At 32.4% G+C, this 10,503-nt stretch overlaps 1 pseudogene; it reads right to left on the bottom strand.

The window, feature by feature from the left end:
• Nucleotides 1-1,491: 1,491 nt before the first annotated feature.
• LOC127114880 (AUGMIN subunit 6-like) lies at nucleotides 1,492-7,811 on the bottom strand (annotated as a pseudogene).
• Nucleotides 7,812-10,503: the final 2,692 nt, after the last annotated feature.

Here is a 10,503-nt window from a genome sequence, read left to right as displayed (position 1 = left end):
AAAAAAAATCTCAATCCGTGACTCACTCGAATTAACTACTACTCCAATGTTAAAAATTGAATAAATAATTAAAGACAAATAGACTGGGAGGCATTATTCATGTATTATTTTTGTTTTATTTATTTAGTTTTGGGATAATAAAGGGATTCAGAGAAGGTTTTTAATTGCTTCATATAATTCAACTATATACGGAATATTCCTTTTCTCACTAAAATCTACATAAATCAAATATTGTAATGTCTTCATGAGGCCCAATGCATGTGCGCCAATGCATCTGGCGCCTCCTCTTATATTTTTGGGGAAACATGGGTATTTTGGAATTTTTTTTGAAAAGTTGGTTATTTTCGTATTATTTTGAAAAACAGGTTATTTAAAAAAAAAAAATCTCAATCCGTGACTCACTCGAATTAACTACTACTCCAATGTTAAAAATTGAATAAATAATTAAAGACAAATAGACTGGGAGGCATTATTCATGTACTTATTTTTGTTTTATTTATTTAGTTTTGGGATAATAAAGGGATTCAGAGAAGGTTTTAATTGCTTCATATAATTCAACTATATACGGAATATTCCTTTCACTAAAATCTACATAAATAAATATTGTAATGTCTTAATATAAACAATTTATAACTAGAATTTTATTTAATAAAATTTTAAAAGCTTACTATGAAATAGACTAATAAATACCTTATAATCATCATGCCATTAATTAATAACTCTCAACCCATATCAACAAATTGTACAGAGCAATAAATAAACTAAAATAATAATAATACATCATATTTCAGTTGCCCCATGTCAACAATAGTTCCAAAACTGTAAAAAATCATTTTTCATAAATAGAGACAATTAAAATCATTTTCCATAAATAGAGACAATCTAGGATGAGTTTGTTTTAACTTAAAAAAATAGATTTTTCTTTATATTTTTTAAAATGGATTTTATAAAAATATTTTTTTAAATATTATAAATTTTTTTAAATTGTTTTTTATAAATTAAAACATTGAATTGTTCATTCTATAACATGAATTATAGAATATACATTAATGAAGATCAAAACATAGTCAAAATCACAATTTTTTCAAAAAATTGTATCTTAAAAATGATTTTTATGAAAAGCTATTTGAAATAACTTCAAAATTAAGTGTTTTTTAAAAATTTGATATCCAAAAAAAATTCCAATAAAATGATGAAATACCTAAAAAACATTTTAATAATAACTATTCAAACCAAATTTTCATTTGAAATTTTATGAAAAGTTTTTTTATAAATTTTTTTATACTAAAATATATAACACTATAAAAATCATTTTTAAAAAAAGCCAAAAACAAACGGCCCTTAATCTCAATTTTAGTTATGCTATATGATTATGCTAAACAAACAAATAATGTAATCATAAAATCAAAGAATCATATTCCACTAATCAGTCAATGTTTTGCACAAAGTACTGGAAATCACCATACCATATTTAGAAAAGAACAATGTGTCACTGCACAATACAAGAAAATAAAGTGATTTTCATTTCTAATATACATATGCCAAGATACAAGATACAAGAGTGTCGTGTCATAAAACGTGAAGGGAGTGAAAATCCCAGCAAAAGAATACCAATCCACTGCATCAATCATGTCATTTCTTCAATCAAGTCTTTCAGAGGATGCCCAGAAAATCTTCAATGGTCTATCAATGCCGAGTCGGTCTCGGAGAGAGGGGCTGCAACAACAAAATTATGACTCATCAATTAACCAACAAAATTCCAGATCATCATTGAGTGATTCGAATAACTAAAAGACAAACTCCTAAAACAAAAAAACAGGTTGAAAACTCAACATAACCAAGCAAGTCTTCATAATGTTCAGAGTCCATTATCATAGGCGGGGACAAAACTTCTTGTGCATCTTCGAAGTCAAACATTGACCTTCGTGGATCGGATGTTTCATTTGACCCGGCATACGAGAGAAACCCGTTTACATTGTCATAATCAGAAAGCCCTTCCAAGTCATTCAACATATCTGGGATATTCATCAAACGTGCTCTCCTGTCCATCTGATGCATGACTCTGAAGCATAGGATCATTCAGTGGAGATACAAATAACCTTTTGCTCCTCATGCCTTATTTTCTGCATCCAAATGAGAAAAGCTACTCTCTGAAAGAGGGACAAAGACGTGCTCAGAATATCCGTCGATTGGCTATCCAGAGATGACTCTAAATTGTATGACTGCAATGACAGTGCAGCTTCTCTTACCGACCTCTTCAAATTCTGGACAAAGAAACTATCACTACCTACAAAATAGAGCCATTATCAGAAACTTTGTTTCCAACATACAGACAATGAAATTTCCTGATAGAGCCATAAGTGTGTCAAAGATCAATAATCAATTCTCCTAAAACGCTGAGCACTTCTAAAACGCTGAGCTAAAATGAGTATAGTATGATTTGATATTCTTAACATACCCCCTCATGGCTCATGCAAGAGTTCTTTTAGCATAGAATGGACAGTGGACGAGCTCGCTTCACTTTGTGCTTGTTAGAATATAAGAAAATATTTTTTATATGTTAAGAGTACAACAGCAAGCATCAAGTCTTATCCCACTAAATGGGGTCAGCTATGATCACCACTTCAGGTTTCGTAGAGGACCAAAGGATGATTTTATCCCCAACAAAATATTTGGCAGAAATTATGAAAGCGTAGCGCACCTTCTGAACTTGCTACTTCGTTATTTGAAGGAGCATCCAAAGATTTACTAACAGAAAGGTTCTCCGCTTGACTGGTTTGAGAAGCATTACCATGCCGCCTTTGCACATTTCCAGCTTTCCAGAAGATGGGGTCATGCTAAACAACTGAGGAAGTTTTAATGTGGAGGGACTAACAGAAACCTTGTCAAGCTGAACATTGGACATTCTTGAAGTCAACTCACTAACATCATCAGTACTACTTTCCTGAATAATATAATTTGATAATTGAAAAATATGGGTAAAATCAGGTCTCATATTGTGAAAGCGTCAAAGAAGCAATTGTTGTATCATAATAAAATAGTAGATTACCATCCTCCCACTGCTCTGTGCTTGGATAGGTGGTGTTGACTGGCTATGATGTCTGTTCAATAGATGTGGAGTTAGATTGGAGGTCAAGCAATTCACGGTTTCTGTACACTCTGATATAGACTTCTGAATTGTTGGGGCAACGTCTTTGAGTTGGTTAATAAGCACCTGCAAAATTAAAATTTCAAGAATGTCAAATTCCTGGAGAGGAATCTTTGAGTATGAGAACAGTATTTACAAGCCAACTCTGTATAAGTCTATAAGATACTAAACCCCCCTAGTGTGAAGATGTGGCAAGTCTGCAAACACTTGGAAAACCCTCCTTTAAAAGCTAGATATTAAGGAGGACGAATCAAGGAACTTTTTGATAAGAACTTTTTCCGTAAGTGCTTATTAAGTTGTTTACCCAATAATAAATATTATTTCTTCATATACAAGCAGCTGTTAACAAAGCATAAATAAGTGTCTGTTTGCAACTTAAAAGAAGATACTGTCCACAAACACTGAGACAACGCATATAATGCAAAAAAAAAAAAAAAAAAAAAATCAAACCCTCGGTCAAGGCATGCTTAAAAGATTTCTAAACAAAAAATATATATACTCCCATAATTAGCAATCCAAAACAAAAGTGAGTTTCTATATCAATTGTAAATCTCTGCATATACAGTTCCAAAAAGGTCGATTAACTAAATAGTGTTTAAAATCATTACGGACATTATTTCTCCCATAAAAAAAAGCAGCAGGATCAATGAAGTGTGATAGAAGTTGCCTAAAAACGTTGTGAAAAAGCTCATGACAAATAGAAAATGAAGCTGCCTTTAGAAGCACTTCAACAAATGCCGACAGTAATTTGCACATTTTGAAACATGTTTTAATGCTTCACCTGGAAGCTAGCCAAATGTTGCTGATGCTCTGCAAGGGTTGCTGCTAAAGACTCGGCGTGGCCACTTGAACCGCCTTCCTGTGCACTGCGCAATATATCTGGGGACCCTCCCATCATTTGCTTTTGCCTACAGACAGTTAAAAGCTTCAATATGTAATAAATAAGAGTGAACAGTGTAATCAATTTATTACCACTAGGCATTATGACTCACAACAGAGCACACTTGCATCAATAAATCAAATTGCCAAGTTTTGGCTCAACACAGATTGGATTGTCCCGCTATTCAAGATTTTGAACTAAACAACAACCACTAATTATACAAATATTAAACAAACATAATAAAAATATTGGCACAAACATATTTATTAACCAGCCATCATATGTTGAAGCAGGAAAACTTTATAATGATTTTAGAGTTTCATAATTCTCCCAGGTCTTTCTTACAGAAATATAACTGTAACAAAGTAGAATCCCAGCTGATAAGATAAAGATGAAAATATGCCCAAGGTATGACAAAAGTAAAGACATTTGACAAAGAATATATAAAAGTTATTCCCTAAATAAAAAGTCATTAGGTTAATACAAAACTTGTAGGATAGAAGTACAATATAGGTCAAACATAGGTAATGATCAAAAGTAACTTCAACCAATCTCACACCACATAAAGTAGTTATCTTATTCGTAAACCACAATATATTGAAGCATCCAATATTCAAATGCTAACATTATGTCCAAGCATTAGGAGCTTGATGACACTAATCTGATTTCACTTTTGGAAGTTGTTTGTTTTTTGTGCCATAGTTTAAGAAAAGTTCGAATGAGTTAATGACTTCAAAGTAAAAAAACTAGTTGATGAAAAACTCACGCCACAACTCCAATTAATCGTTAAACAAGGTTTCCAAAATTAGATATAGCTACATTTGGCAAGGTGTGATACTTTAAGGATCATTTAGTTATCCAAGTGAATGCAATGTAAACTTCAAAAATCAAGCTCAATACTGAAACATTGGGGATTAACAGGGTGATTTTACTGATTCTCTAAGCACAGACCATCCCAAATTATTATAGATACAGGGTCAGTTGTGGTTGCAAAGTTGGCAAACACAAATTTGATTCTGGCCTTATCATGCTTGACAGACCATATGCTATTCTCACTTAAAAAAAATTATTGGGAAAAAATACAGAATAGTGTGGCAGGTAAAGATTATAAAGAGCACACCAGATGAAGTGATTGTCTATGGATGCGTTGCAAAGCATGTGTCCATCGCCGTACAACTTCTGCTATGTCAACAGTTTGGTGGACTCTCCCATTTCTGTCATCTACTGTTGTCAATGTCTCACTACTAAAATGAGATCCATCAATCGCCTCTTTGGTGTCCATTTGTACTGAGGACAAATCCCCAGACTCACCAGATAATATATCTGAATAAGGAGCCTGGGAACTCTGGTCCATGGCTGCAAGCAGAGATGATCCAGAGATTCGGTACCTGAAATTTATGTACAAAACTAAATGGTTAGGCAGAATATTTGATGACAGATATTGGAAAGGCAAGGAAAGTTGCACCCTACATTACCTATGTTCACGATGAGCTATCAAGTCTTCAATAGGGCCTGACGCAAGAACTTCGTGTTGACCTGTACATTTATTGACAAAATTAAATATCATACTAGGCATTTACTCGACAAGTGCAGAGGGGGCGCAAAATATAAAAGTTTGCATTTACTTTTACGAGCTACTAAAGAATCCCATAGGCGAGTAGCCTTCGAAACTAAATGGGAATTCTGACTCGAACTTGATACGAGATCATCCCATTGTTCTCCTTCCAATTTGACTTTATTCTTAAGTCATGCAGCTTTTCCAGCTCTTGTTGCAAATAAGCCTGAATTCAGGTTTTACATTATAATCTCTTAAGAGAAAGATGCATAAGGAAATGTCTAGACTGGGAGAGGTAATACGAACTATATCTAAATAAACTTGGAAAATAGACTTCAGCTATTGATGCACCTCTTCAGCGCATAAACCCACGAAACTCGGCAGTCATTTCATGAGCCAAATTAGACCACATCGCCTGCCGTTGCACAGCATTTCTGCACTTTCTAAAAATTTCCTTCTTTCAAGGGCTATTCTTGCCTGTTAAAGACCAAAGACTCCACTAAGTTACTTAAGACAAAGTGGTGTATCAACCAAGAACATGAAAGGAAAAACAATAATAAAACATAATATAATCAAGTTATTAAACATTTTATAATCATGATGAGCAATGATTTAATGAATTGCAGACGAATTGGTCAGAAAAAACAAGGTATGAACCGTCTGATACTTTTGTACCACGTCAAAAGTCTTAGAAACAATTACTTCCTCCGTTTCATATTAAGTGTCTTGTTCTAAATATTTCTCTGTCTTAAATTATTTGTCATTTTAGAATTTCGAAAGAACATCAGTGTCATTTGTACAATAACATAGCATCCTTATTTATATGTATCTCAAGTTCTAAACTACTTTACATTAATTAGTCATTCCACCTAACCCCAATAACAAGGACATTTTAGTCAAAAAGGATTATTTTACTTTGGAAATGGATGCAATCAATAATTTCTTATGACATGAAGGGAGTACACCAAGGAAACAACTGTCTTTTGTAAAACATCAGAGTTCAGACTAACATTTTTTGACTCCACAGAGAACATGACAAGCTCCTCATAAGTGTATCTATTATCACAATGATGATACAAGAACATAACGAGAACCAATTCATTCTTTCTTAAAATGTTATGGATTATTACTAATACCTTTGTAACTGGAAGTAGAGTAGCTGCATGTGAGAATGCTACATCAGTCAATGGCGTAGGCAGTGGATTAGAAGCTATCTGAAGTAAATGTCCGTCGATGAACCTCTCTCAAGGCATGCAACGAAAGTTGCCACAAAAGTTCAACAAACCTACATTAATATGAAACATTCAAATGATTTAGAAATGTTTTCATAGGGAAAAGGTAAGTATTATGTAATAATGAGTGTGGTAAGGATATATGATAAATAAAGAGTGAGTTAGGATTAAGGCATGCAACGAAAGTTGCCACAAAATCTCAACAAACCTACATTAATATGAACATTCAAATGATTTCAGAAATGCTTTCATAGGGAAAGGTAAGTATTATGTAATAATGAGTGCGGTAAGGATATATGATAAATAAAGAGTGAGTTAGGATTCTTAGTTGGCATGTTAGTTATGCTTAGTAGTATAAAATAGTGATGTTAGTGAATTGTATTATGTGAGAATATTGAAAAGAACAATCACAAAACACAAATACAAATCACAAATCAACTCAACCTTCTGCAATCAACAATTACATTCAAATACCAACCTAGGTCCACAACAAGTAGCAAGTGAAGAAACCCTCGAATTGCTTCTAGGAAGCGCTCCTTGTGACTCAAGCTCACTAATAATCCCTTGCACAACCTACCAAACACATTACACCACACCGTTCAAAATCATTCCACCAAATCCATTCAAATTCACAACAACAACAAAAATCCAAATAAAATACAAAATAATAATCTATACCTTACGAAAATCACGTGATTGAGCGGAATCGAAAATCGGCCAAACTTTATCGAAATCCTGAAAGATCCACACAACAAAAGCAAGTTAAAGCAACAGATCAAAGAGAAACAACGAAAATGCATAAGAATCTTGAGAGAGAGAGTGAAAAAATACTTTGAGATGAATTGGTCCTCGAAGAGAAGAGAGAATGAAATACAGAAGCTGTTCTCCTAATTTAGGGTTAGAATGGCGAAATGCTCCAACACGAGGAGTTGAATTCGATGTTCCGATTCCGATAACAGATGGATCCAAACCTAAAATCAGACAATTCGTATACATTTCACTTTTAGTTTATTTTCGTTCTCTCTCTGTCCATCGTCATTACCTTCTTAAACGCACGTTTGTTCCGCCGTGGAAAATACTCAAACGCGCGATTAAGAAAAAAGCTATAATTTGCTTTTCTTTTTTTCTTCTTTCTTTCTGCGTTTTTCTTTCACTGTCTGTGTTTTTTTTGTTTTTTTTTTATTTTTTTGAATATTTTTATTTTTTTCTTGGGGAAATGGGTCCTTGTGTTGATTGTAAATTGCGAAACGATGTCGTATGGATGGTGTTTTTTGAATTTTTTGGAGGATAGTGGAAGGTTAACACTGTTTTGGGGTAAAGTAGATTGCCGGTCGTTGCCGGCACGACTTGTTGTCGTTTTGCACAACAATTTTTTACTCTATCTTCTTCTACCTATATTTTTTTTATCAATATATATTTTACTTTGTAGTATCTTTCTTTTTCTTAAAGGAAATTTTATTATTGATTTACAGTAGAAATTCAATAATTCATTTTGTTGTGGAATTTTAAAGTTAGTTGAAAACCAATTTAAAACTTTTTATTACAATTTTTTTTCTTGCATAATGATGAAAACTAGAAAAACACCCGTGCTATTAATATATTATAAAATTTTGTAAAATATATTATATATTTGATTAATTAAATAAATATAAAATAATTAATTAATATAATTGAAATGAAATAATATCTATAATATAAAAAATTTATTAAATAATTAAATACTTACGACATTTATCATAAGTGTGATGTTTGTTTTTATATATGTGCATCTAATTATTAAAAGATTTAAATGCATTTTGGTCTCTTAATTTTGATGTTTAAATAATTAGTCTTATATTACAAAACATGTATTTTGGTAATCTTGATGGCCTTTGAATTTTTGTAATCCCTTTCCCTTTTGCAGATGTGGTATTGATGATTGGAATAAAAAAATATTTTTTAATAGGTGATAAGGATGACTAGGATACCATTGATTAATATGTTTTTAAATGAATTAATATTTAATAAATTGAATTAATATGTTTCTAAACTAATTAATTAATTAAAACTTTTAAAATTAGAATCACTAAGTTTTAACCCATCCCTTATAAGCAAGGTCCAATATACATATTACATTTTAAATTGTGTCTATTAGCTTTATAAACATTTCATTTATTCTAACCAAAATAATGTGGGACTATTAGGTAAGCACTTGGTCCACCTCATTTCTCAATCAACATATTATATGCCCATAACTCCAATTTCCTGCTATCTTGTCAAGCTAGTGAATCTGAAACATTTCCATTGAGAAATGGTTGCAAGAATGAATCGGATTCTACGAGTTCAGCTGTTGGTCACGACATTGTTGGTGATAGAGAGATAAAGATAGTTCAAAGTGGCAGTATAAAGGAAAGAGAAACTTAGACATACAAGTAAAAACATAAAACAAGTCTATAGAAATTACGCGGTCATGGATGGAGAATCCAATGCTTATTTAACAAGAACAGGGAACTCGATGGATTCTGTCAAGGTGTCGGTCAGAAATAGAAAGTTGATTGGAACGACACATGTGTATCCAATGCTTCATACAATTGTAATTCTCAAATCAAGTCCAAGCCTATTGTTGAACGTCAAGAAGTATAAGGGTTTCGGGACCTAGGCATGCATATTAGGGGTACAACACCATAAGCAAAACAGTTGCTGAATGGGATCTCTTGCACCTCAGAGATCACTTCTTATCGCCAATCGCGTTTTACCATTAACTCGAGATATGAAATGACAGATTTTCCTAGAAAAAGTTGTACTTCGGATGGGACATTATATGATGTTAAACTAGAAGTAAATTCAGTTATCGCCCGCAACACGTCCCTTTGGTTTCTCTTGTGAGTAAAGTGAAGAACAAAGCATTTATCGGACACCCTTTGACAATTAAGGTATTGGAAGAAGGTCATTGTGAAAAAATATTGAGCGGCAATCTTGTCAAGCTAGTGAATCTGAAACTTTTCCATTGAGAAATGGTTGCAAAAATGAATGGAGTTATGGGCAAATAATATGTTAATCGAGAAATAAGGTAGGCCAAGTGCTTACCTAATAGTCCCACACTGTTTTGGTTAGAAATAAATTGAGTGTTTATAAAGCTAATAGACACAACTTAAAATATAATATGTATATTGGGCATTGGTTATAAATGGATGGGTTAAAACCCAGTAACTCTAATTTTAAAAGTTTTAATTAATTAGTTTATAAACATATTAATTCAATTTATTAAATATTAATTCATTTAAAAACATATTAATTAATAATTATCCTAGTCATCCTTACCACCTAATTAAAAAATATTTTTTAATCTCAATCATCAATTCCACGTCTGCAAAAGTGGATGGGGACTACAAAAATCCAAAGATCATCAAAATGAAGGGACCAAAATCGCAGATTTTGTAATAGGGAGACCAATTGTTTAAAACACTCAAACTAGGAGAACCAAAAGTGCATTTAAGCCTTATTAAAATTAGTGTTTATTAATTTAAAGTAGACTTGATTGGTTGGTTTAAAAATTTGTTTTGTATTTTATTTTTAATTTTTAATAACAACATTTTTTTGTTCCAGCGTTCCATGTTTGTTTTAGCGTGGTATGCAAACAGAAACTGACTTAGAACTTTTGTTCCCCCTTAATCCAGTATGACCTTAGTGTACTATTTCAACCTTAATT

This window comes from Lathyrus oleraceus, unplaced genomic scaffold (genome assembly GCF_024323335.1).
Source record: "Lathyrus oleraceus cultivar Zhongwan6 unplaced genomic scaffold, CAAS_Psat_ZW6_1.0 chrUn0731, whole genome shotgun sequence".
Lineage (NCBI taxonomy): Eukaryota > Viridiplantae > Streptophyta > Magnoliopsida > Fabales > Fabaceae > Lathyrus > Lathyrus oleraceus.
The sequence above is the reverse complement of the archived record's forward strand: the minus strand, read 5'-3'. Positions and strand labels throughout refer to the sequence as shown.